The sequence below is a fragment of the Lactuca virosa genome, chromosome 1 (assembly GCF_052849685.1).
Source record: "Lactuca virosa cultivar CGN04683 chromosome 1, Lactuca_virosa_CGN04683_v6, whole genome shotgun sequence".
Lineage (NCBI taxonomy): Eukaryota > Viridiplantae > Streptophyta > Magnoliopsida > Asterales > Asteraceae > Lactuca > Lactuca virosa.
In genome coordinates this window covers 2,568,757-2,593,961 of record NC_136426.1, presented here as the reverse complement: position 1 = coordinate 2,593,961, position 25,205 = coordinate 2,568,757, and positions in this window count along the sequence as shown.

Here is a 25,205-nt window from a genome sequence, read left to right as displayed (position 1 = left end):
CATTAGAGAGAGAACTTGTAATGGTCAAATATGAATGTATTATTCTGAATGGCAAATGTGAAATCTCAATTAGTGAAAAAATATATTTTGGTTAATAATAATAAGTGTCTTAATGCAAAAATTGATAGTTTACATAATTCAATTAATGTTCTGCAAACTAATGAAATGATGAAACATAATTTTCGTCACCCTTGGTCCAAAGCACCAGGTCTCGGAAGCGAGTTTCTGAAACCTATTACTCATCCCCTGAAGGAACTTCAAAACTTAACATTCATGGGAGATATTCTGAATCACACTTATTCAGATACCCCTGTCTCGCCATTATCGTCCCTTCATGAGACCTGAGACAAATATAAATCATTAATTCTTGAGTTCAAACCTATTACTATTACATGTCCTGATTCCATGCAATTTCCGCCTCTGATATCCCTGTACCTAAATCTGTCTTCGGAACCTTCACATTGTACATGCAGTACTGGAGTTTGTGTTCCTAACTCTGGTCCTCCAAACAATTGTGTTATTGAGGAAATCGTTCATGAGACAAACGGACATAACTCGGACCAATCCAACTCTTTTTGGGCGTCCATTGATAGTGATGTAGAACTTAAGAGTGATGATGACACTTCATCTGATTCCTGTGTCTCTAACTCTAATGGGGTTTCTAAGTCGACCCTAGTTCCAATTAAGCCTCGTTTTAACAATCCATATGTTGGAAAAACTTCCAAGTCATCATCTGACTCTCGGAAGAAACCTTGGTTGAACAAGAAGGACATTGTTCATCTAAAGACCGAAGCTAGGAAAGCTCTTGAAAAATAAACTAGGTCTAGGCAATGCTCTAGGTTCCTTGAGAGATCCGAGAAGAAAGTGCCTCGAATAGTCAGTCCAGCTACTAGGAATCACAATAATTTCATGTCTGTTAAGATTCTTAAGAGGCCATCTATTCCTGTTAGCTCGAATATTCATAATACATCTGTCAAAAGTTTTGTGAAAACTGTTTGTGTTGAGACCTCATCTAAGAAAACTGATTCTCCTCGAAAAGTATCTTCTTCTGTGTTTATTGTTACCTCAGATGGCATAATTTTTAAACCAAAACAATTTCCAATGTCAAATATTCCTATGAACGCATTGAGCAAAGAGAAGGATACTCGGAAAACTATTGTTCAAAAATCTTCTAAAGGTTTAAAGCTAAAGTTTGAATGGAAAGTCAAAATGTCTGAAAACTCAATTGAAACACTTCAGAACACAGTGCCCAAACAACTGATAATTGAGTATAATTTTTGGATCAATGAAAAGACATTGACATTTTTCATTTTTCCCAAAAGAATCTCGGAAAAAGCCTTCCGAGATACTAGTTGTTCATAAATCACAAGCCAATTTCAAAGCCCATGCTAAAGTCCCTAAATCTAACTCGGAGCCTAAAAACTCCAAAACTCACTGGTTTTGCAGGCTTTTTGTGCTTCAAAACAAGATACAATATGGTGTATTGATAGTGCATGTTCCATGCACATGACTGGGAAGAAGGGTTTTATGCGTGATCTGAAGCTTGCTCCAAATGTTGGTTATGTTACTTATGACAACAATTCAAATTACCAAATTCGAGGTTATGGCGTCCTGACCAATGACAATTTCTCCATCTCAAATGTAGCTTACGTGGCTGATCTCAAGCATAAACTGATCAGTGTGGCCCAACTCATTGATACAAATCGAAGAGTTGAGTTTTGTAAGAAGAATAGCTATGTTATGATAGAATACCAAAAAGAATGTTTTATCAAATCAGATCGCATGAAGAATATGTATCCTCTGGACATCAAAATGATCATTGTGAAGCCTCAATTATGTCTTTTATCAAAAGTCGTTCCTGACGTAAGTTGGTTATGGCATCAGAGGCTTGCTCATCTCAACTTTCGATACATGACCGATCTAGTTTATGGTGAAATGGTCTGAGGTCTGCCTCTACTCAAATTTGAAAATGATCATATCTGCACTGCATGTGAATGTGGGAAGCAATCAAAGAAATAACATCCTGTTCTGATTGAAAAATCCATTTCGAAACCATTTGAACTTCTTCACATCGATCTTTGTGGGCCGTCTGCCATGGAAAGCTTACATCATAAAAAGTACATTCTTCTAATTGTTGACGACTACATAAGGTTCACCTGGGTTTTCTTCATAAGGATAAAGTCAGAAACTGCTTCCGAGCTCATCAATTTCATAAAAGGCATTGAAGTTCTAACTAAACTTCCTTTCCGAATAATTCGAAGTGACAATGGATCCGAGTTCACAAATGCCACAATTGAAAATTTTCTTAGAGACAAAGGCATTGAACACAACTTTTCTACTCCCTACACTCCTTAGCAAAATGGTTTTGTTGAAAGAAGAAATCGAACTCTAGTTGAAGCCGCTCGGTCGATGCTGAACTTTGAAAATCTTCCTCTTTATCTTTGGGTCGAAGACGTCTCAACAACCTGCTTTACTCAAAATCGAAGCATCATTAATCGTCGACTCAACAAAATGCCATATGAAGAAATGAATGGTCAGAAGCCAAGTATCTCGTTCTTGCACATTTTTTGATGTAGATGCTTTATCAAAAACAATCATGATCAACTAACCAAGTTTCAACCGAAATTTGATGATGCCATCTTTCTTGGACACTCAGCCAAATCTAAAGATTATAGAGTTCTTAATCGTAGAACTCGTGTAAATGAAGAACGATTTGATATCACTTTTGATGATAATTTTGTTTGAAACTCAGTACCTACTCATGTAACAAAACATATCATGGATTCCGATGCTCCACCTCCTGGGTCTCATAATCCTCAAGTTATCTATGACTTTGATTTTGAAAGCCTATTCGGACCAATAGAAACTGCTCTTGATTCGGAATCTCGATCAAGACCATCCTCAGCTGCCACTCTTGTTTCTCAAAATGTTTCTGCTCCAACCCCAACCTTTCATCCATATGATTCTGAGACATTTCAACCTTATCAGGTTGAGAGGGAGAATAGTAATCCAACCCTCGAATCAAATGTCGATGGATTTCAAGGTGTAGCAGATTAATTCACTGAAATTGACCCAATTCCAAACAACAATGAAGATGATGTCAACTTCATCAACTTTCCAAACGATGCCGGTACTGACATATCCAGTTCAAAAGTTTAGGGGGAGCATCATCCTCAAATTCAAAGTCTTCAGGGAGAGCAACACAACCCCATTGTTGATGTTGGATCATCTGCAGCACAAGAACTTCCGAGATTGCATATCTGGACAAAGGATCATCCTACGAATCAAGTAATTGGAAATCTTAACGCTGGAGTTCAAACTCGCTCTGCTTCTAACATTTAAAATTGAGTGTCACTTCTCGGCATTCATATTAATGGTTGAACCTAAATCCATAAAATAAGCCTTAGAACATTCTGATTGGATTACAGCCATGCAAAGAGCTAGCAGAATTTGACAGAAATCAAGTGTGGACTCTTGTCCCTTCTCCTTAGGATCACCATATTGTTGGTACAAGATGGGTCTTCTGAAACAAACTGGACAACGCTGGAGTTATAATCCGAAACAAAGCGAGATTGGTAGCCAACGGATTTACTCATATTGAAGGACTTGATTATGACGAGACCTTTGCTCCCGTTGCCTGTCTTGAAGCTATCCGAATCTTTCTCGCTTATGATGCTCACAAAGGCTTTAAAGTTTACCAAATTGACATCAAGGGTGCTTTTCTCAATGGTGACCTTGATAGTGAAGTATATCTTCAACAACCTCCTAGGAAATGTGTCCCCCCTATAAATACCATTTAACTCGTTTCGGATTTCATTTCGAACTCTCTTATTTCGGAACTCTCTCATTTCGGATTACCAGCATTTTGGACACCACTAAAACTAAAAATGTATTCTGATAGTGGTAATGAGATGCATATTTTATATGTAAGTTTCCATTATGTTCATAATTATATACCTTTATTTTAGATTATATGTTAAAACCTTTATAATTTATGAATTTATATAGGTATTATTTGTTAACGTTACCGTATGCGACCACGTTAAATCTGACAAAAAGCACTGACGGGACGTTATCTCGCCAGAGTCTTGGCCGGGTCTCAGTCTTAGTCCGGACAGGCCAGCGCCAGGATGACAACTCACTTTCCCCCACGAGGAAGAATATTCCTCGTAATCCTCTCACTCTCTGATGACCAATCAGGTCATGACAAAGAGCCGGATGACGCCCAGAACTGACGTCACCTGACTGTGAGACGGCGTGAGTGTACTTCTCCCAGTAGGAAAGTGCCACGTCTCACTCCCACATGGGGAGAATCACCCAATTCCATTAGATACAGGTATAGAAGGAACCCTTTCTGCACAAGGAAGGGGATCTTCTTCTTCCTTATACAATTTTACCTAAATTTCTCTCAGAAAAATGTAACATCCCAAAAATCATGACCAAAAATTATGTTTTTAAACCATTAAATAAACCATAGTTATTAAAATCATTTCCTCAAAAACATAAGTCATAGTATTTTAAACATCAATCAGAGTATCATATCAAAACATCAGGGTAAACATCCCAGACTAAGCATAATGGTGTATGCGATGCAGTCATCCCGAGCTCTTCTCTTTGCAACTGGAAGTACCTGAAACCAAAACTGTAAACCGTAAGCACGAAGCTTAGTTAGTTCCCCATACTACAACATACCATACACATAATCACATATACTGGGCCCCTGCCCCTTCATCGGGCCCCGCCCGTATCGGACAGTGTCCAGCATCAGGCCCCGCCTGACATCGAGCCCCGCTCGGTATACAAATCTGTTTTCCTTCAGGCCCCGCCTGTCTCTGGGCCTCGCCCGCTATACACATACGAACTATATCATATAATCATACTAGCACATAAAGAATCATACACAATACTATATGCTCCAGTCCTAAGGCCTCGCCTATCATGGGCCCCGCCCCTACTCCGCTAATGATGAGATATGGAACCCCGTCCACACTTAGCTAGTGATGAGATACGGGACCCCGCCCACACTCACCTCCCTACCAGACACATACGAGTATCACAAAGACAACAAGTATAACTAAACATGCATACCTTCCTCAGGCACCGCCCGGCATCGGACCGTAGTCCGGAATCATACATATAAACATTCTTCGGGCCCCGCACGGCATCAGACCGTAATTCGAAAACATACAATACAGACACATGCAGGAATCACGAAGACATCAAGCATACCAACATTCCTCGGGCACCGCCCGACATCGGACCGTAGTCCGGAACATTCAATCATACATGCATACATATACGGGCCGACGTTGGTGCCTTAGACTCGTTCACACAAAGGGAAACTCACCTCGCAAAGCTGAATCTCACGGATACTCTCCTGGCTGCTAGCTGGCAAATTCGTGGACTGCTGATCCTTCGGCTCCCCGAGCTGCTAGTCATCATATAAACTAATTAAGTTTAGGATTCTCATAACTTAACCATAAGTTGTCATTGGGGTAAAAGACCATTCTACCCCTCACATACTATTGTCCAAAGATGGACTCTACTCAACCCTTGGCCCAAAAAGGTAAACACTCTTACAAGGCCCAATATATGGCCCAATTTCCAATTGGGCCCAATCCTTTCACATGGGCCTCAGCTAAAGGCCCACTAATGCTTCTCTAGTCCAAATGTTCAATTCCAGATGGCCCACTATGGCCCAAAGTAGCCAAGTCCAATGAATGGCCCAAACCGAGGCCCACTTGTGCGAAACCCACTCTGACTGAGTACGCGGGGCGTACTCAGCTGTACGTAGCGCGTACTAGGTTCGTGACTTGTACGCTGCGCGTACCAGCTTGTACGCCCAACGTACTCCCATGTTAAACCCTTTTTGCTATTAAGCACTTAATGCTTCAAGTCAATGGTCCAAATCACAGATCTGAGTTCCTCTTTATGTCTAAATCCATAAATTCACTGACTTGGTGACTTTGCATGTCCCACATAAGCCCAAACTCCAAAAATGGTATCCTACTTCCATGAAAATGGTCTTAACTCTTGCATGAACCCATTAAGACCTTCAAGATGGAAACTTTTCTGTTCTTGGAACTCATATAGCACTAAGGGTAGCAACCCTAAGCCTAGAAACAGATTTGGAACCATAAAGCTCCATTCTTAGGACCAAAAAGGTCCAAAAAATCAACACAATAGATCTAAGCATTCAAGAGGAAAGTTCAAGACTTCATACCTCAATAAGGTCTGAAATGGAGCAACAATCCAAGATCTACAACTCCTCATTTGAACCACCACCTTGCTTTGCTCTTCACTTCCTTGGAGAATGGATCCAAAACACCAAAATGATCTCTAATGGCCTTCTAAGCTCCAATAACACTCAAGGGAGGATTAGGGTTTCGTTCTAGCTTCTTTAGGGTGAGATGGAGGCTGGTCTTCAAGGCATTATGTTCCTTATATAGTGCCTAGCCCTAAAATTAGGGTTTTGGTAAAAATGGAGTACGCCCCGCTTACCTCTTTGTACGCCCGGCGTACTCACTTACCACCCGCTATCATGCAGCCTTCTACGCCCCGCGTTCTTTATGAGTACGCCCCGCGTACTCATGTAACCCCTAAAACCCTAATCTTAGTTTAGCCATAACTTCTTCGTTCTAAGTCTGTTTCCAACGAACTTTATATCCACGAAAAGGTGGCGAGAAGCCCTACGCTCCTAACAACACACCCAATCCTTAAAACCTTCCGAATAAAACCCGAAACCCATAAAAGACCGAATCATCAGATTACGATTATACCCTTGGCCTCCGAAGACACAATCGAACACTTTCAAAACCGGGTGTTACAACTCTCCCCAACGTAAATTAGATTTCGTCCTCGAAATCTCTCCTGACTAACACCTTTGTCCAAACTAAGGATCTGAGGAACACAACCTATGATTCTACGCGTAATCCATCTTCTCAAGACAATTAGAACCCCAAACCGAACTTCTATCCCGAAGAAAACCACCCCGAGCCTCCGAAAGAAGCCTCTTTTACCTCTTTGAAGTCGGGAATCCATATTGGTATGACTTTCTGACAGACCACCCATGCTGATCTTTTTCATGCTTAGTCTTCCTCGATTGACCGACCAAATGCACACTTCCATCCCTGATTATCTCAATATTACCATCAGAAACAAAATCCATGTCCACAACCTGCTGTAGAATACATATACTTGACAGAAGGCTCAGATAATCCTTCGAGTAGAAGATTCATCCCAGAAACGGTTAGATTCAGACGAGAGCTGTGTAACAGGGTCAAATCAATTACTCTGAGATTATTTAATCCCGCTGCAAGTGACTTATCACTTTCGATCAGCAAACTACTCCACACACAAGAATCCTCACATCACTACTTCTGTCCGAACATCCTGTTGCCTCTTATCCACTGCCCAACTGAGCCGATAGCTCCCAGGTCCCAACTTATATGTCAACTATCTGGAATACTGGATTCCCACTCGGTTGCTGGACCCAAGAATACCCTCTCCGTCGCTCCCGGTGACTTCCAAAGAAGACTTCGGCTATCGAAAAATACCCTATCCACATTGCCACTTATGGCTCTATAACTAGGAGATATGGGCCTCGCCCACACTCTGCTAACTAGGAGATACGGGCCCTCGCCCACACTCCACTGACTAGGAGATACAGGCCTCCGCCCACACTCCGCTGACTAGGAGATACGGGCCTCCGCCCACACTCCGTTGACTAGGACTACACTGGTCCAACTCCACCTCGAATCCCATCGACCTATTCTTCCCTGATTCCGATCACGTTGTGGCCTTTCCACGATCCTTCTAACTAACCTACTCGGGCCTAACTTATCCGAATGAACCTGTGAATGCTACAGCTTATTCCGTAGTCTGACAACACTTCATCACACTATCTAACCACATGAAGGATGTTACGCCTGCCCCGCAGACGTACCATACTTTCCCTCGCTATCTAACCACTAGTGTATGCTACGACTATCCCACAGTCTTACAACACTTCCCACGCTGTCTCGTCCGCTGATTACCAACCCGCACATCCATCGTCGAGCACGCACATGGTCTATCATCCTGACTGAACTCACGTAAATACCCTACACTTGACTTTTGCTTACCCCCAAGCAAAACCGAATTTTAGCACGCTAATATCACATAAGACAATCCCAATTGAACCCAGCCATTATGCCAAGACCGCAACGCATGCATTTGTGTCTAAATTTTTTCCTAAGGACCCCCCTAATTCTAAATACTCACAATCCTCATAAACACTCGCCCACTTCTTTTGAACAATGCTCATTTTATGCATCCCTCCGAATCCATCCGCAGAAAACCTCCTAGCCTCAAGGTATTTTTGGTCAAGCAACCCAAGCATACATAATCTAGAAAATTACAACTTTTCGATACCACTATGGAGCTATTGGAATTCTTCACTTTCTTGATAATTTGAACTTTGATTTCTTCAAATTTGCCACCTTTTGATTTTTGGTATCTTCACTTTTGAATTTCTTCGGAATTTTGATCTTTTGATATCACACTTTAACTTTGATGCTCCAAAAATTCTTTAAACTTTTCTTGTAATTCTCTCTCTTTTTTTTAACATGTAACTCACTTTTTTTTCACTCATAACCTACATGCTTAAGCAGGGGCGCTCAACTTCAACCTTTATTGATTAGAGATAAAAATTTTCCTGGATACATTTCTGGTACACGATGCTAAACATATTGCGTCCCTCAAACTAAGCGAGGTTGTGTTTTTGTCTCATGATTTCACTATAATAAAGGAGGCCACAAATGCATTATAACGTATATTGGCTCAACTAAACATTTGGGTCTTCATAGAATCATCAAATATAATACTAGCATGATCCCTAATTGCTTTTACCAAAATATCTAAATTAGCCCTAGCAATTTTATGCAAAATTTTAAAATTAATCTAAATTTTAACTAAATGTAACCAACCCCCTACCCCACACTTAATTTATGCAATGTCCCCATTGCATATTATGCATGAATAAGAAAACATAAAAATAAAGAGGGAATTGGAACAAACTCCCCTGGGATAGTAGTGGCGAGGTTGATATCTCTTATCTTCAGCTCCATCTTCAATTGACTTTAGACATGGGAACAGCTCATCCATGTCGTGGGTGTCAAAATCTCATGTGGTACAGTCTTTATAAAAACTACAAATATAAGGGAAAAACTCTTGGAAATGCTCGGAAAATGATCTTCAAAGAATAGAACCAATGCCCATATCAAATGTCATCAAATCTTCAGCTCAAAAGTAAGAAGAATGAGCGACTCGTCGAGTAAGTATGTAGGCTCGCCGAGTTGAAGCGTAAATGGCAGAAGAATCGTGAATTTTCACATGGACTCGGCGAGTCCATAAGATGCACTCGGCGAGTAGACCGCTGTGTGACAAAAATTTTATTCTGCCCAAGTCCGTTTCTGATGTATGGGGGTTATATAAACTAATAATTTCCCTCATTTTTCTTCAGGGAATAAACACTCTTTAACCCTTCTATCTATTGGACTCATAGCTTGACTCAAAACTTCGTTTCCTCTCTCGCCTAGACTCGATTTCTCGCTTCGTCAGCCTTGACTCTAGACCCTCACATGCAATCCTAAGCTTCAAACTGAAAAGATCAAAACAACACACAAGTAATAGAAAAAGGAAAACAAACATCTAAATTAAATTCCTAAATTACCCTAATAAACTAGAAGTTTAAAAAGAAAAAGAAAAGCAAACTCTAATGACGGGTTGCCTCCCGCAAGCGCTTCTTTTTGTGCGAGTCTTGAGCTGGACTCTCAACTTAATAAACTTCTAATAAAATCAATGCCAATCCATCTGTTGCATTAAATATTTTCTTTGGACCAATTTGTAAAATTTGGCTCTTTTCTTCTAAAATTGGCCAAACGAGCTTGAATACATAAAACCCAAGAATTCTGACAAGGGTTGGGACCGGTCGGGTACTAATCAGAAATGGATCGCGCTTCAGAACTTTCTCCAAAGTTGGAATCGTCACCCCATGCTTCGAAACACAAACCGGAAGAACAGGGGACCATGTCGTGGTAATGGTCAAACCACAACTTGGTTCCTGCAATTCAGCTTGTTCTTGTTCTTCGTCCGACCTCTCTGCTAACAACCTTTCCAGCTCCTCCAAATCTCTTTCTGGATTAAATTCTTCATCTTGTAACTTTAGCTCTTGTGACTCAAATTGTTCTTGTTTATTAGGCAAGATGTTATCTAACCATCTTCCAAATTCCTTCAAATCATCATCTGAGTCATATACCTCATCTTCTAGCTCTTGTGACTCAGATGTCCCTTGTGTGTTGGGCAAGATGTTATCTAACCATCTTCCAAATTTCTTCAAATCTTCATCTGAGTCATACTCCTCATCTTCTTGCTCAATTTCCTGTACTACTTCCTCAAGAAAAGCATCAAGAGCATCGAGATTTGGAAAATACATAATAAATAAAAATAAAAATAAAAATAAAAATTAAACTAAATAAAAAAATTAATCAATAAAAAAAATGATAACAATTAGCAAATAAAATTAAACTAAATAAAAAAAATGATAACAATTAGCAAATAAAATTAACTATTTAGAACCGTTCCCCGGCAACGGCGCCAAAAACTTGATGTGTGTAAAACCAACTAGTTTTAATCCTACTAACTTAAACACAAAGACGAACACACGAAAGGCAGTGTACCTATCGATTAGCAGTTTAGTTCAGGTAAGTAGGGTATCGAACACAGGGAACTGTAAACAATTAAAAGAAATGCTAATATTATCTAAATAAAACAAGTAATAGAAAGGGGGTTTCTCTAGTTTTGCAAGACTAGAAACTTAAACAACTAATACTTAGACTACTTAACTAAAAACTAGATAAGCAAAGATTCAACTAAATTCAATAACGAAGGGAACTTCTGTTTAGTTCAACTCAATTGATCCTATGGTTGATATTATGGTAATAGTGCAATGGATTAATTCTTCTATTGGCTACCGATTCAAGTGATTAGATTCACGTTCGCTGCACTAATCCGTAGAGAACAAACTAACTCAAACAGTGGCCAGTTGTCTAATTTAATTCAATTCACTAGGTTATTTATTCGGGTTAATTTAGACTTGTAATGGTTAACTAATTTGGTCCTTTAGTTAACCTCTTGTTGATGGTCATCACACAAGCTCATACATGAATTTACCTATTTTTCTATTAATTCTAGTTTCACAGTCGCTAATCCTAGTCATATAATAAAGTGGTCACTTAAATTATATGAGGTAGCAATTAAGAGATGTTCATGCTTCTTAATTATCTTCCTACTAACAGAAAAACAGTTATCATTCACACATAAGGTTCTTTAACAAGCTAGAATCAACAAAATCACCAATATTAAATTAATCCTACCATAAAATCAAACCATAATCACAAAATCATCTATCCTAAACAGAAGTTATGAGTTTTTAGCTCATATCTACAGCAAATAACAAACTAAAAACATAATCTAATGATTGAAACATGGTTTATGCAAAAGATTAAGATAAAAGTAGTGTGTTATTGCCTTTGATCTTCTTCCAATTTGATATCTAGGTTGAAATCTCGAAAACCACAGCTTCTAAGAACCCTTCTGGCCTCCAAAAATCGTCCTAAACTTCCCCCATTCGTTCGGGTTCGAATGAGAAGCGTTTCTATATATATATATATATATATATATATATATATATATATATATATATATATATATATATATATATATATATATATATATATATATATATATATATATATTCTGAAAACAGGGGCTACTCGGCGAGTCCAGTGACCTACTCGCCGAGTCCATCACTTAAAATCACGTGTACGGCAAGTCAGCGCGTCTTTATCTTCTCGAATCTTCGATGCGACTTGCCGAGTAGTCGACCCTACTCGCCGAGTACCTTGTGTTTTTAGCATTTTCTCAACACATGAAAGTCGTCCGAAATTGTGTCTAGTTTTCAGAACATTTTGAATCTCGTCAATCGGAGTTACGGTTCATGAAATATGGCCAAAACACTGACGAGGGGTCAAGCTGCCCAGCAACATCCTTCTTTCTTCAAATTCCAAGATCCAAGCTTCCAATCGCTAGTTCCGCTTCCTTCTCCACCCGAGCATGTCTTTTATTGCTGAAATTGAAATATTAAGCTAATTAAGTACCTTTTGTCCATAAAATGATATAAAATCAACAATAATTAATAAGATAATGAATGATTTCTATGACTAAATAAGCCCATATCACACGTCCTGACGGGAATTCCCCAACTTAATTTCCCAATACCCTCTATCAAACACCCCGGAGACGCGAACCCAACGTTGGGAAGTTTCCCAAACTCCCAACTCGCACACTCCTCAACCCAAATAGCCTCTTGGGTCGTCTTCCTCCCCAGCGGGAATGCTAATTCATCCTAGTTTCGCACTCACTTCTGTCCCTGAATCCCCGAATGATTCTCCCCCACTTTGATTCAACTAACATCTTACAACACACAAGTCTGGAAGGATTCCCAATCCTTTTTACCATCCAATGATCAATCTTCTGGAAACCAATGCTTACCATTGTTAGTGTTCTAAAACTAACCAATACTAAAATAGTACCACTCGTTAAGACTAGTGGAACACTTCCTGAGCTCCAATCACATTTGCTACAGCTACCGCATCCTGAGAACCCACTGTAAAAGGAGACGACCTCACACTACTACTCTAAGATTCATGGTATGCAGATGGAATATAATCCGAACATAAGGAGTTAATATAACTCCAAGATACATTTACTCATACCGATGCAAGACAAAAGCAATAAAATCATAAATAAAAACTGATAAGAAAGTAAAAGATACACCTGCAACATCGGAAGTCGCTCGCGCCTCCTCTGTAGTCAGCTGGAAAGCCCTACTCCTGGCTACAGGCGCCTCTGCCCGGCCCCGACGGTCGTCGGTGATCCCCAATGTTGCAGGGGCAGGTGCCATCACTTGTCCTGCTGCAGCCAAACTCATACATTGGGCCTTCTTGTGGCCCCGCTGACTACAATGAAAGCAGATCAAGTCTGATCCTTGGGTTGTGGTAGCAGTACAATCCCTGCTATAATGACCGATTCGTCCGCACTTGAAGCAGGCAAAATCACTACCACTGCCACTCGTACACGCACCCTCGTGTGTCTTTCCGCACTTGCCACAACGGCTACGGTCTTGATGACCCCTCAATCTAGAATCCGATGTCTTGGGCCTCTTGCCCGATCCCGTGGATGTCTGAACCTTGTCTGACTTTCTCTTCCTCTCCGCCTCCAAGTCGATATCCCTCTCCCTGGCTTGAGCGATCATATCCTCCGGCGTCTTACAGTTGGACCGGCTCACAAACTGTCTGATGTCGCTCCTCAGCATCTCGTGGTACCGAGCATTCTTCGTCTCCTCGTCCTCCACATACTGCGGAATAAGAAGGGCCCTCTCCCTGAACTTAGCGGTGATCTCAACCACCGTCTCAGTAGTCTGCTGGAGGTCCTGGAACTCCCGTGCTAGTTGCTGCACCTCAATCACTGGTGCAAACTCGGCCCTGAACATGGCCTAGTAGTCACTCCATCTCATCGCATCAATAATAACATCATCTCCAATAGCATGTCCAACATCCTCCCACCAATCACGTGCTCTGTCCTTCAGAAGGTAGGAGGCGAGTCGGACCTTGTCCCCCTCGGGACACCGGCTAGTACGAAAAGCGTTGGCGACATCTGCCAACCACCGCATACTAGCAATGGGGTCCCTAGCCCCATGATAATCCGGAGCTCCACAAGCTCTGAACTCCCTGAATGTCAACCTGCGTGCCCCCCTCATGGCCGCCATCTCGGTGCAGAATGCACCCAACCTCTCATCAAGAATCTCCATGATACCCTCCTTGATCGTATCGAAGATCACAGAAGTCTGGTCAATGATACTACACGTAACCTCGACTGAAATGAACTCTCTCATCCGATCATCAAGCTGCCCGGCTCCAGAGACCGAGCCTGATCCCTCGCCTGCGCCAGAACATCCAATTGGTCTAGTGTGTAACGTCACCATACTGAAAATACACCATAACAAACATCAGAATACTCATCATAACTCGAGGGATCACACACACTACAATTTCCATGGATTCATCTCAGCCCTCCTTGATTCGAGTATGGATCCTCTGCTTTCAGTAATACGGGCTCATACTACCTTCCACATATATCCGTACTTTCCTCAAGAGCTGCCTTGACTCCACCAAGTCCCTTCTACTACTACTGCTCTTCACGCTAATCTCATCCTAGGCTTTCCCTAGGTTAATCTCCGACCCACTCTCCACCATCAGCTGCATAAGAAGTCCCTACTACCTTTCCCTAACTAGCTCGCGAATACTATTACATATCATTAAGACCAGATAATTCTTCGAATGAGAGGTCCTACCCTACAACGGTTACACTTAGACGAGAGTTGCCAAATAGAGCTAAACCTAACCTTCTGAAATTATTTAGTCCTCATAATATGTAACTTAACATATTACTAGTTAGTTAAAGCTAACTAGAACTCCTAAAAGCACAAAGCAAGCAGCATTCAAGCATTGAGTAACAAAACCAAGCATATCCTAATCAGGCCATCATATCATTGACTAATCAGTACTAGCATGCAGTTCATAAAGCTCATACACATATAACAGGAATACAAGGCATCCTTCCTAGATCCTTAGCCCTAATCTAGCATGCAGTTCTCATAAGCATATCATAACATAAAAAACTTGTATGGGTAATCTGGGAGAACTTACTTGAGCTCGGCTGATTGCATGCACCACACCCTTTTTCTCCTTTCAAAATCCTTTTTATGAAAATGGTTTTCCTTTTAAAAAATTTATACCAAGTCCTCAGTTTGAGTTCAGACACACCCGAGAGTATGTCCGGATCTCTCAAACCAAGGCTATGATACCAACTTGTAACATCCCAAAAATCATGACCAAAAATTTCGTTTTTAAACCATTAAATAAACCATAGTTATTAAAATAATTTCCTCAAAAACATAAGTCATAGTATTTCAAACATTAATCAGAGTATCATATCAAAACATCATGGTAAACATCCCAGGCTAAACATAATGGTGTGTGCGATGCAGTCATCCCGAGCTCTGTAAACCGAAACCAAAACTGTAAACCGTAAGCACGAAGCTTAGTGAGTTCCCCATACTACCATATACCATACACATAATCACATATACTGGGCCCCCGCCCCTTCATCGGCCCCCGCCCGCATCGGACAGTGTCCAGCATCAGGCCCCGCCTGGCATCGATATACAAATATGTTTCTTCCAGGCCCCACCTGTCTCTGGACCTCGCCCGCTATACACATAGAAACTATATCATATAATCATACTAGCACATAAAGAATCATACACAATACTATATGCTCCAGTCCTAAGGCCTCACCTATCATGGGCCCCGCCCCTACTCTGCTAATGATGAGATATGGAACCCCGTCCACACTCAACTAGTGATGAGATACAGAACCCCGCCCACACTCACCTCCCAACCCGGCACATACGAGTATCACAAAGACAACAAGTATAACTAAACATGCATACATTCCTCGGGCACTGCCCGACATCGGACCGTAGTCCGGAATCATACATATAAACATTCTTCGGGCCTCGCACGGCATCAGACCGTAATCCGGAAACATACAATACTGACACATGCAGGAATCACGAAGACATCAAGCATACCAACATTCCTCGGGCACCGCCTGACATCGGACCGTAGTCCGGAACATTCAATCATACATGCATACATATACGGGCCGGCGTTGGTGCCTTAGACCCGTTAACTTAAAGGGAAACTCACATCGCAAAGCTGAATCTCACGGATACTCTCCTGGCTGCTAGCTGGCAAATCCCCGGACTGCTTATCCTTCGGCTCCCCGAGCTGCTAGTCATCATATAAACTAATTAAGTTCGGGATTCTCATAACTTAACCATAAGTCCTCACTGGGGTAAAAGACCATTCTACCCCTCACATACTCTTGTCCAAAGATGGACTCTACTCAACCCTTGGCCCAAAAAGGTAAACACTCTTACAAGGCCTAATATATGGCCCAATTTCCAATTGGGCCCAATCCCTTCACATGGGCCTCATCCAAAGGACCATTAATGCTTCTCTAGTCCAAATGTTCAATTCCAGATGGCCCACTAAGGCCCAAAGTAGCCAAGTCCAATGAATGGCCCAAACCGAGGCCCACTTGTGCGAAACCCACTCTGACTGAGTACATGGGGCGTACTCAGCTGTACGCAGCGCGTATTGGGTTCGTGACTTGTACGCTGCGTGTACCAGCTTGTACGCCCAACGTACTCCCCTGTTAAGCATTCAAGAGGGAAGTTCAAGACTTCATACCTCAATAAGGTCTGAAAGGAGCAACAATCCCAGATCTACAACTTCTCATTTGAACCATCACCTTGCTTTTCTCTTCACTTCCTTGGAGAATGGATCCCAAAACACCAAAATGCTCTCTAATGGCCTTCTAAGCTCCAAGAACACTCAAGGGAGGAAGAGGGTTTCGTTGTAGCTTCTTTAGGGTGAGATGGAGGCTGGTCTTCAAGGCATTATGTTCCTTATATAGTGCCTAGCCCTAAAATTAGGGTTTTGGTATAAATAAAGTACGCCCCGCGTACCTCTTTGTACGCTTGGCGTACTCACTTACCACCCGCGATCATGCAACCTTCTATGCCCACGTTCTCTATGAGTACGCCCTGCGTAGTCATGTAACCCCTAAAACCCTAATCTTAGTTTGGCCATAACTTCTTCGTTCTAAGTCCGTTTCCAACGAACTTTATATCCACGAAAAGGTGGCGAGAAGCCCTACGCTCCTAATAACACACCCAATCCTTAAAACCTTCCGAATAAAACCCGAAACCCATAAAAGACCGAATCATCTGATTATGATTATACCCTTGGCCTCCAAAGACACAATCGAACACTTTCAAAACCAGGTGTTACAAAGAAAGCTAACTTGATCGTCAGAGTGACGTCCCGGGAGAACTCCCGATCATCGTCTAACGTCTCTTCTGTGTTTCGTTCTCATCAAAACCTCCAAGATCAACTCATTAACAAACGTCCAATGCCCTCAAGAGCATGTCACAACATTTGGCATCATCCAGACGTATCCTCAGAGTGATACAACCAATAGACGACGCTAGTTCTCTGCAAAAGGGGGACCTAAACCCAACAGCAATTGGGACGTAGAAGAAGATCTGTTCAGAACATCGGTGATAGTAAATGAGGAACATCATCGCGAGTGTAGAACACAGGCCCCAATCCACGTGCTAATGGTGTCTGCCAATTACGAAAAAATAGCAAAGCCAGTACTCAAGAGCAATTTCCGGCAACTATCGTCAGAAGGTTTGCTGCCTCAAATAGCGATAACACATCTCGATTTGTTGCAGGAACCTCCGTATGATGGCAACGAGGTACTCACTATCTCTAAATTCCGTAAGAGAAACGCAACTCACCAAACGGAGGATGAGATAGAGGTACTCTAGAGAAATCTACTCAGTATCACTTTTTCGAGTAGCGATCCCAGGCTGTTGAACTGGGTCCACGAGATCCACTCTTCATATCTGGATTCATTCACCATATGAAAATCCATTGGATATACATTGACAATGGTGGTAGCTCTGACATAATCTACGAGCACTGTTTCAGGCGACTACCGGAGACATGGAAGGAGGGGCTAAGGCCCTAACTGGAGGACCATTGGTGGGGTTTACCGGTCATAGCTTGTGGCCATTTGGTACTATCGGGCTTCCTTTAACGTTGGTAAGTCATGACGAAAAGGGACAAAATTACAAGAACAATCGAATTTTCTGTGATTCGGTTTCCAGCAGAACACAATATTCTGCTCGGACGATTAGCAATCTCCCTACTACAGTTCGTGTCATCGACGATACATGGCATAGTTAAATTTAGCACACGCCAGGGATCAACAATAATTATTGCCACAAACACCAGGGCATAGCACTACCATCAGATCATAGCTGCTTCTGAGTTGGTGCGAGCTCCAAAAAAGTCGAAGGAGGATTGTTCCACTGAACAACACCACGTAAACGTAGAATACCCAGAGCAGCTTGTGCAAATCGGTGCTCACCTATCATGCGAGACCAAGGCATGACTGGTAGCGCTCCTAAAGCAATATTCCGTTGTTTTCGCCTGGAAGCCAATAGATCTGACAGGTGTAGACCAACAGGTTATAGAGCACAGTCTCAACATCACGCCCGGAAGCAATCCTGTCATACAAAAGAAGAGGGGCCAGGCGGAAGACCGGAACAGGGCTATAAATGTAGAAGTAGTTGACCTAGTGAGTGCCGACATACTTAGGGAAGCGATGTTCCCGACATGGATAGCAAATCCCGTCATGGTAAAGAAAGCCAATGGGTCATGGCGATTGTAAATTCACTACTCATACCTTAATAACGCTTGCCCAAAGGATCATTATCCCCTTCCGGAGATAGATCAGAAAGTCCAATCGCTCGAAGGGTTTTAGTTCAAATGTATCCTTGACGCGTACAAAGGTTATCATCAAGTACAGATGAAACAAGAGGATGAGGCGAAAACAGCTTTTCACACCGAGAAGGACACTTTTTGCTACCAGAAAATGTCGTTTGGACTCAAAAACGCGGGTGCTACATATCAGAGACTAATGGACAAGATATTCGTTGATCAAATTGGTATCAACATCGAGGTCTACGTTGATTACATGGTAATCAAGAGCCAGAACGAAGAAACATTACTCCATGATGTGGAAGAGACTCTTAAAACGCTAGTTAAAGCGCAGATGAGGTTAAACCCAGCCAAGTGTACCTTCAGCGTAGAAGAAGGTCAATTCCTTGGGTATTAGATATCCAAGGATGGGATTCTGCCCAACCCCATCAAAGTCCAAGAGTTCCTCGAGTCGAAAACTCCCCACAACCTCAAAGGTGTACAAGAGATATGTGGTCGGCTAACGGCATTAGGAAGATTTATTGCTAAATCAGCAGAAAAAGCACTTCCCCTGTACCAAACTCTCAAAGGGTGCTTATATAAAAAGCAATTCAAATGGACAGAAAGAGCAGACGAAGCATTACAACGACTGAAAGATGCCTTACACCAGCTACCAGCCCTCTCTTGCCTGCTACCAGGAGAAACGCTACAGATGTACCTAACAACATCGGAAGAAGCTATCTCCTCCGTGTTGGCGGTGGAAAGGGAAGCCAAACAGGTCCCCCATCCACTTTGTAAGTAGGTCCTTGCAAGGGCCAAAGGTTAATTACCCAGTCTTAGTGAAATTGGTCCTCGCCCTAGTATACACTGCCAGGCGGCTACGACGGTATTTCCAAGCTCACAAGGTGGATGTCCTAACCAGCTACCCGATAAAGCAAGTTCTGCTAAGTCCGGAAAAGTTTGGACTCTGGACGCCTCGCCAAATGGGCCATAGAATTAGGCGAACACGATATCAATTACCACCCCCGGACTAGCATCAAGGCCCAGACCCTTGCAGATTTCCTAGTCGATATCCCAGATACTATCAAGGGAACACCAACGACAATATCCTTCGACCCATTGGAGCCTGAAGCCAGCAAAGAGCTTTGGAAATTATACATCGACTGCGCAGCAAGTAAGGAAGGCTCAGGCGCAGGCCTGATCCTTCAAAGCCCCAAAGGCGAAGAAATCACTTATGCACTACGATTCGATTTCCAAGTATCTAATAACGAAGCAAAATATGAGGCACTCCTAGCAGGCCTGAGGTTAGCAAGGGAGGTTGGCGCAAAGCGATTAGCAGCTCTCAGCGATTCGTTACTCATCACGAACCAAATAAACAGAATATATGAAGCCAAAGATCCAAGCATGCAGACATATCTAGATGCAGTCCGCAGCTTAACAAGCACATTTAAAAACTTTTCAATAAATCAAATCTCCCGTGGAAAAAATACGAGGGTGGACGCTCTCAGCAAGCTAGCCTCAACTTCCTTTGATCACCTAACAAATAAAGTGTTAGTCGAAGTGCTCCCAGAGAGAAGCATTGATAACCAAAAGGTTAATATAGTCTCGACTACCCCATAATGGACCAAATCATACGTCGATTACTTGCGCCACGGTGTACTCTCAGATGACTCGACAGAAGCGAGAAAAGTCAAGGTCAGGGCGTCACATTTCGCAATTAGAGACAACCAACGGTATCGAAGAGGGTATTTAAGTCCATGGCTAAAGTGCATCTTTAAGACAGAAGGACAGACGCTCCTAGAGGAAATTCATTCCGGAGACACGACAACGCACGAAGGGGCTCGAGCACTCACGGGCAAAATACTCCGCCTAAGAGTATATTGGCCAGACATATACAACGAGGCAACAGCCCTAACCAAGAAATGTAAAGAATTCCAGGCATTCGCTCCTTTCTAGAATCAACCGGCCATGTCGTTGACCAGCATCACCAGCCCCTGGCCCTTCCATCAGTGGGGGATTGACATAGTGGGACCATTCCCACCAGTTCCAGGGGGTGTGAAATTCTTGTTAGTTGTTGTGGATTATTTTACAAAGTGGATAGAGGCGGAACCGCTGGCCACCGTCTCGGGAAAGCAAATGATAAAGTTCATAACCAAAAATATCTTGGCTCTCTTTGGCACACCCAAAGTTCTCATAAGTGACAATGGCACACAATTTGAAGGGAGCCTCTTCAAGGAGTGGTCTGAAAATAAGAAGATCCACCGCCGGTTCACGTCCGTGGCGCACCCTCAGGCCAATGGGCAAACCGAGATATCAAACAAAACCATAGTTAATGGTTTAAAGAAAAGGTTACTCAGATCAAAGTCTGCCTGGGTAGACGAGCTCCCGACAGTGTTGTGGTCATATCGTACCACCGCAAGGTCGAGCACGGGAAAAACGCCATTTAGCCTTACCTATGGGACGAAAGCAGTCCTCCCATTGGAAATAGTAGCTGGCTCATTGTGAACAGAGAGTTTCGAGGAAACAGCCAATGAAGCAGGGCGATGCCAGGACTTAGACATGCTAGATGAAAAATGCGAGGCTGCACAGATGCGCCAAGCATTGTACAAATCGCGCACCGAGAACTACTACAATCGCCAAGTCCGGGTGAAGAACTTCAAAGTTGGAGAATGGGTGCTAAGGAAAAATGAGTCCAGCCACGCTGAAACATTAGGAAAACTCAGCGCCACTTGGGAGGGACTGTACAAAATTGTAGAAGCCCATAAGAATGACGCTTACGTAGTAGAAGCCCAAGACGGGGGTGCAATACCAAGAACTTGGAATGCATAGAGCCTGCGCCATTTCTACTCTTAAACGAGTGTCAAAGATAAATTAAATGTTAGAAAAGGCATTGATTATTGGTCTTGGAATGTAAAATTAATCAGTAAGAATTAGTTTACTATTTCCAGTTTTGTGACACTCTAGCAATAGGTGAATTAGAAAAAAAAAAGAGCAATTCAGATGCTCCTTATTTTCAAGCTTGAAAAATAAAATAAAGAGGCTGTATACATTTACCATGTGACAACAAGGATTGATCATCCAACGTCACATGAGCGAAATCGTTACAAGAAGGCATCCAGGGGGTTAAAAAGGTTCATAAACTTTCCCCCAAAACATGTTCACCACACATATTATAGCAAACATTCCCAAAAACAAACGTACAAAAGAACATGTAACACAAGTGTAGAAGAGTCATAACCTTCCACTGATAAGAAAAGCACAACCAGGTGAGCCTCAAGATAACGATCTTGGCTACACCTAGGGTCTTTAAGCAGGAAATTAGAACCGATTTCTCAAAGATAAGCATGAGCAAAGCTCAAAGGGTTCACAAGTAAAAGGACTCAGACCACGAATTTAAGCAAGCCCTGCACAAATACTACGTGATGACTAACATAAATCATGTACGAAAAAATATATATGATAACAGGAAACATTCATATTCATAAAATAAAAATAAACATTGTCAGTTTCCGGACTCCCGTACTTTTAAGCTGCCACGAAGGGCAGAAAAGACAAAAAAAAACATTGTTCACAAAAGCTGCATAAACCAAATCAAGCAAATGACACTACTCGTGAGCAGGTGCAGTACCATCACCAGGTGGAGAACTTGGGCCAGGACCCGACTCATCACTTTGAGCTTCCTGGCAGAGAACACGGAGCCCAACCAAATTTATGTCTCCAAGACGAAGATAGCCAGCGAAATCTGTCTCCGTGAACGTAGCAATGTCGTCCTCCATCTCCCGAGTCTTGGTGGTCATATCCACCTCCACTTCAGGGTCGAACTTCCTAGCAACCACCAATTCTCTCAAAGCTCCCTTCCCCAACTCCATATTCGCTGCCACGCAAGCAGCCTGCACATGCACCAAGCCCTTGAGGAAGTAGGGGCTTTCGATCACCTTGTCCATTATTCGACAAAGCCCATCACGAAGGATCCACACAATGTCCTTCTCCAACACACCCCTCGCAGCGCTTTCCCCAACTAGATCTGCCTCCAGCTCCGCCGTTCGTTCACTCAGGATAGTGTTCTACAAGGTCAGGGCCCCTACACGATCAGTTAAGAGCTTCACCTCCCCGTCCAGCCTTGCCACATGTTCTTCCAGGCTCGCCTTCTCGTACAACACAAGCTCTTGCTGGGCCTCCCAGTTGCGCTTATCAGCCTCCATCTTCGCCACGTGAGCCTTCAACTCCGCACATTCAAATCTCATCTTGTCCGAATAGGACTGGATGGCCTCTATGTCGAAAATGCGCTCGGCAGCCGATACCAAGTAAGACGAAACTTGGGCGGTGGCATAACAAAGACCGTTAGCCATCTGCTCATCCACCAGAACAATCAGAGCTTCAGCTGTGGCGGGTGGAAAAGCATGCCGACACCACTCAAGAGCAGTGTCGTGGTCGGATACAAGGTCTTTAGGGGTTAAGCTCCAAGACGGCCTATAGATACCCGAGTGAGACACTGAAGGAGGAGGGACAGCTCCCGTTTTACTAGGAGAAGTTGACACATAACCACAAGAAGGCACAGATCAAGCCTTCTCCTCGACTCTCTCAGCAGCAGGATCGGGGTCAGTCACATCGGTAGTTATCTTCTCTTTATTATCGGGCGGTTCAGTCTCCCTATTGTGTGCCCCCTCCAGCAGTTTCGAAGAACTTTCATCGGGGACACTGGTGGAACCTTTGAAACCCCTAGCAAGAAACTCAAGTTACGTTTCTTGCGAAGCGGGGGCTCGGTGCTAGCCGTCTCAACGCTACCGCCAAAAGAGGTTTCCAGCAAAGTGAATCGTCTCTTGACATATCAGAGACTCCTTAGGGACCCGGAAGGGGCAGGATCCTTCTGAGAAGCACCGGTAACAATGACGTCCTACAGATCCAGCTCCTTACCAGCGCCAACAACATCTTCTGAACCGACGGGAGACTCAGGTATAGCCCCGATACCCCTACCGGAAACAGGTGGCGGGAGAGTCACTACAAGGTCGATGTCACGGCACTCAAGATCACCGTCGAATAAACCTCGTAGAGCTTTCTCAAAGGAGATAATCTCCTCCACACCTGACAAAAAACAAAGATAACAGCGGTTAACAAGATTACCGATTTCAAAGTACTTTGGCGAGTAAAAAAGGGGGGGCAAGGGAAAGCAAAAGAAGGAGCACGATACCTTCTCTCTTGATGAAAAACTCGGGCATTTTCCCACGAGCCCTCCAAGCGGCGCTCATCCCACCACCAGCCAAGAAGCAGTCTAGCCAGTCCTCACCATAGATGCTAACCTTCTCTAGGGCATCTTCCAACTCTTTGTCAGCACCAAAGAGTGTTGGAGCACGGTCTAAATACGCCTTGGTCTTAGGATAGCTAAGCACCACAAGGTCACTGTTCACCCACAAAAACTTCTCCTGCCAATTCTTTTTGGATTTTTGATCATGAATGAGGGTAAGGACTCCTCGTCGGTGAGAAAGGGTCTGAGTCCCAAATTGGATGGAAGCATTGAAAAAGTGCTTGAACGCCGGGACAGTCGGCTAGTAACCTAGGGCACGATAGAGAAGCTCAAAGCCCACAATCTTGTTTATGGCGATTGGGGTCAGTTCCCTTACAAAAAACCCGTATTCGCGAATGATCAGGTTGAAAAAGTCCGTAGTGGGTAAGCGTAGACCCGCCTTAAACAAAGCAATTGGAATGCCGACCTTGCCCTCAGGAGGACTATAGAGCGATGCATCAGGGAGAGGAATCTAAACCCCATGTTCAGGAACAAACCCAAACCGGAACTGGAAGGATTCCCATTCCTCAGCAGTGAGTTCCCTTCCTAAAGGACGAACGAAAACCATGGAAGAATGCAAGGAAAGATCGAAAGGGTTCTTTAGAGCAAAGAAGAAAAGTGAGAAAGGCAGAGAGTGAGCGAAATGCCTGGAGAAACAAGGGTTTAAATGCTACAAAAAGAGCAATGAACCGTCTCATGATGAAACCGCCGAACAACGGCAACTCCGTCTTGTCAACCGCACAGACTAGCAATAGCAGTCCGCCACGTGTCTATGACTAGACCAGAATGACTCTGCTACATCCCCAATGTAGAAGCCTACTGGTCTAAGGGACTTGTTAACGTTACCGTATGCGACCACGTTAAATCTGACAGAAAACACTGACGGGACGTTATCTCGCCAGAGTCTTGGTCGGGTCTCGGTCTTAGCCCAGACAGGCCAGCGCCAGGATGACAACTCACTTTCCCCCACGAGGAAGAATATTCCTCGTAATCCTATCATTCTCTGATGAACATTCAGGTCATGACAAAGATCTGAATGACGCCCAGAACTGACGTCACCTGGCTGTCAGACGGCGTGAGCGTACATCTCCTAGTAGGAAAGTGCCACGTCTCACTCGCGCATGGGGAAAATCACCCCATTTCATTAGCAACAGGTATAAAAGGATCCCTTCCTGCCCAAGGAAGGGGATCATCTTCTTCCCTATACAATTTTTGTAACATCCCGAAATTTCAGAAGTTCAATGAAGGGCCAAAATTGTAAATAAAAGAAGGGACTCGACGAGTAGGTCCGCTTACTCGCCGAGTCGGAGTGGGATTTGTCGCAGGTTTAAGTGGCCCACTCGCCGAGTCGGCGGCTAGGACTCGACGAGTTGGTGCTGAAGAGAGAAAACCCTAATCTTAGGGTTTGCACCCTATATAAAGAA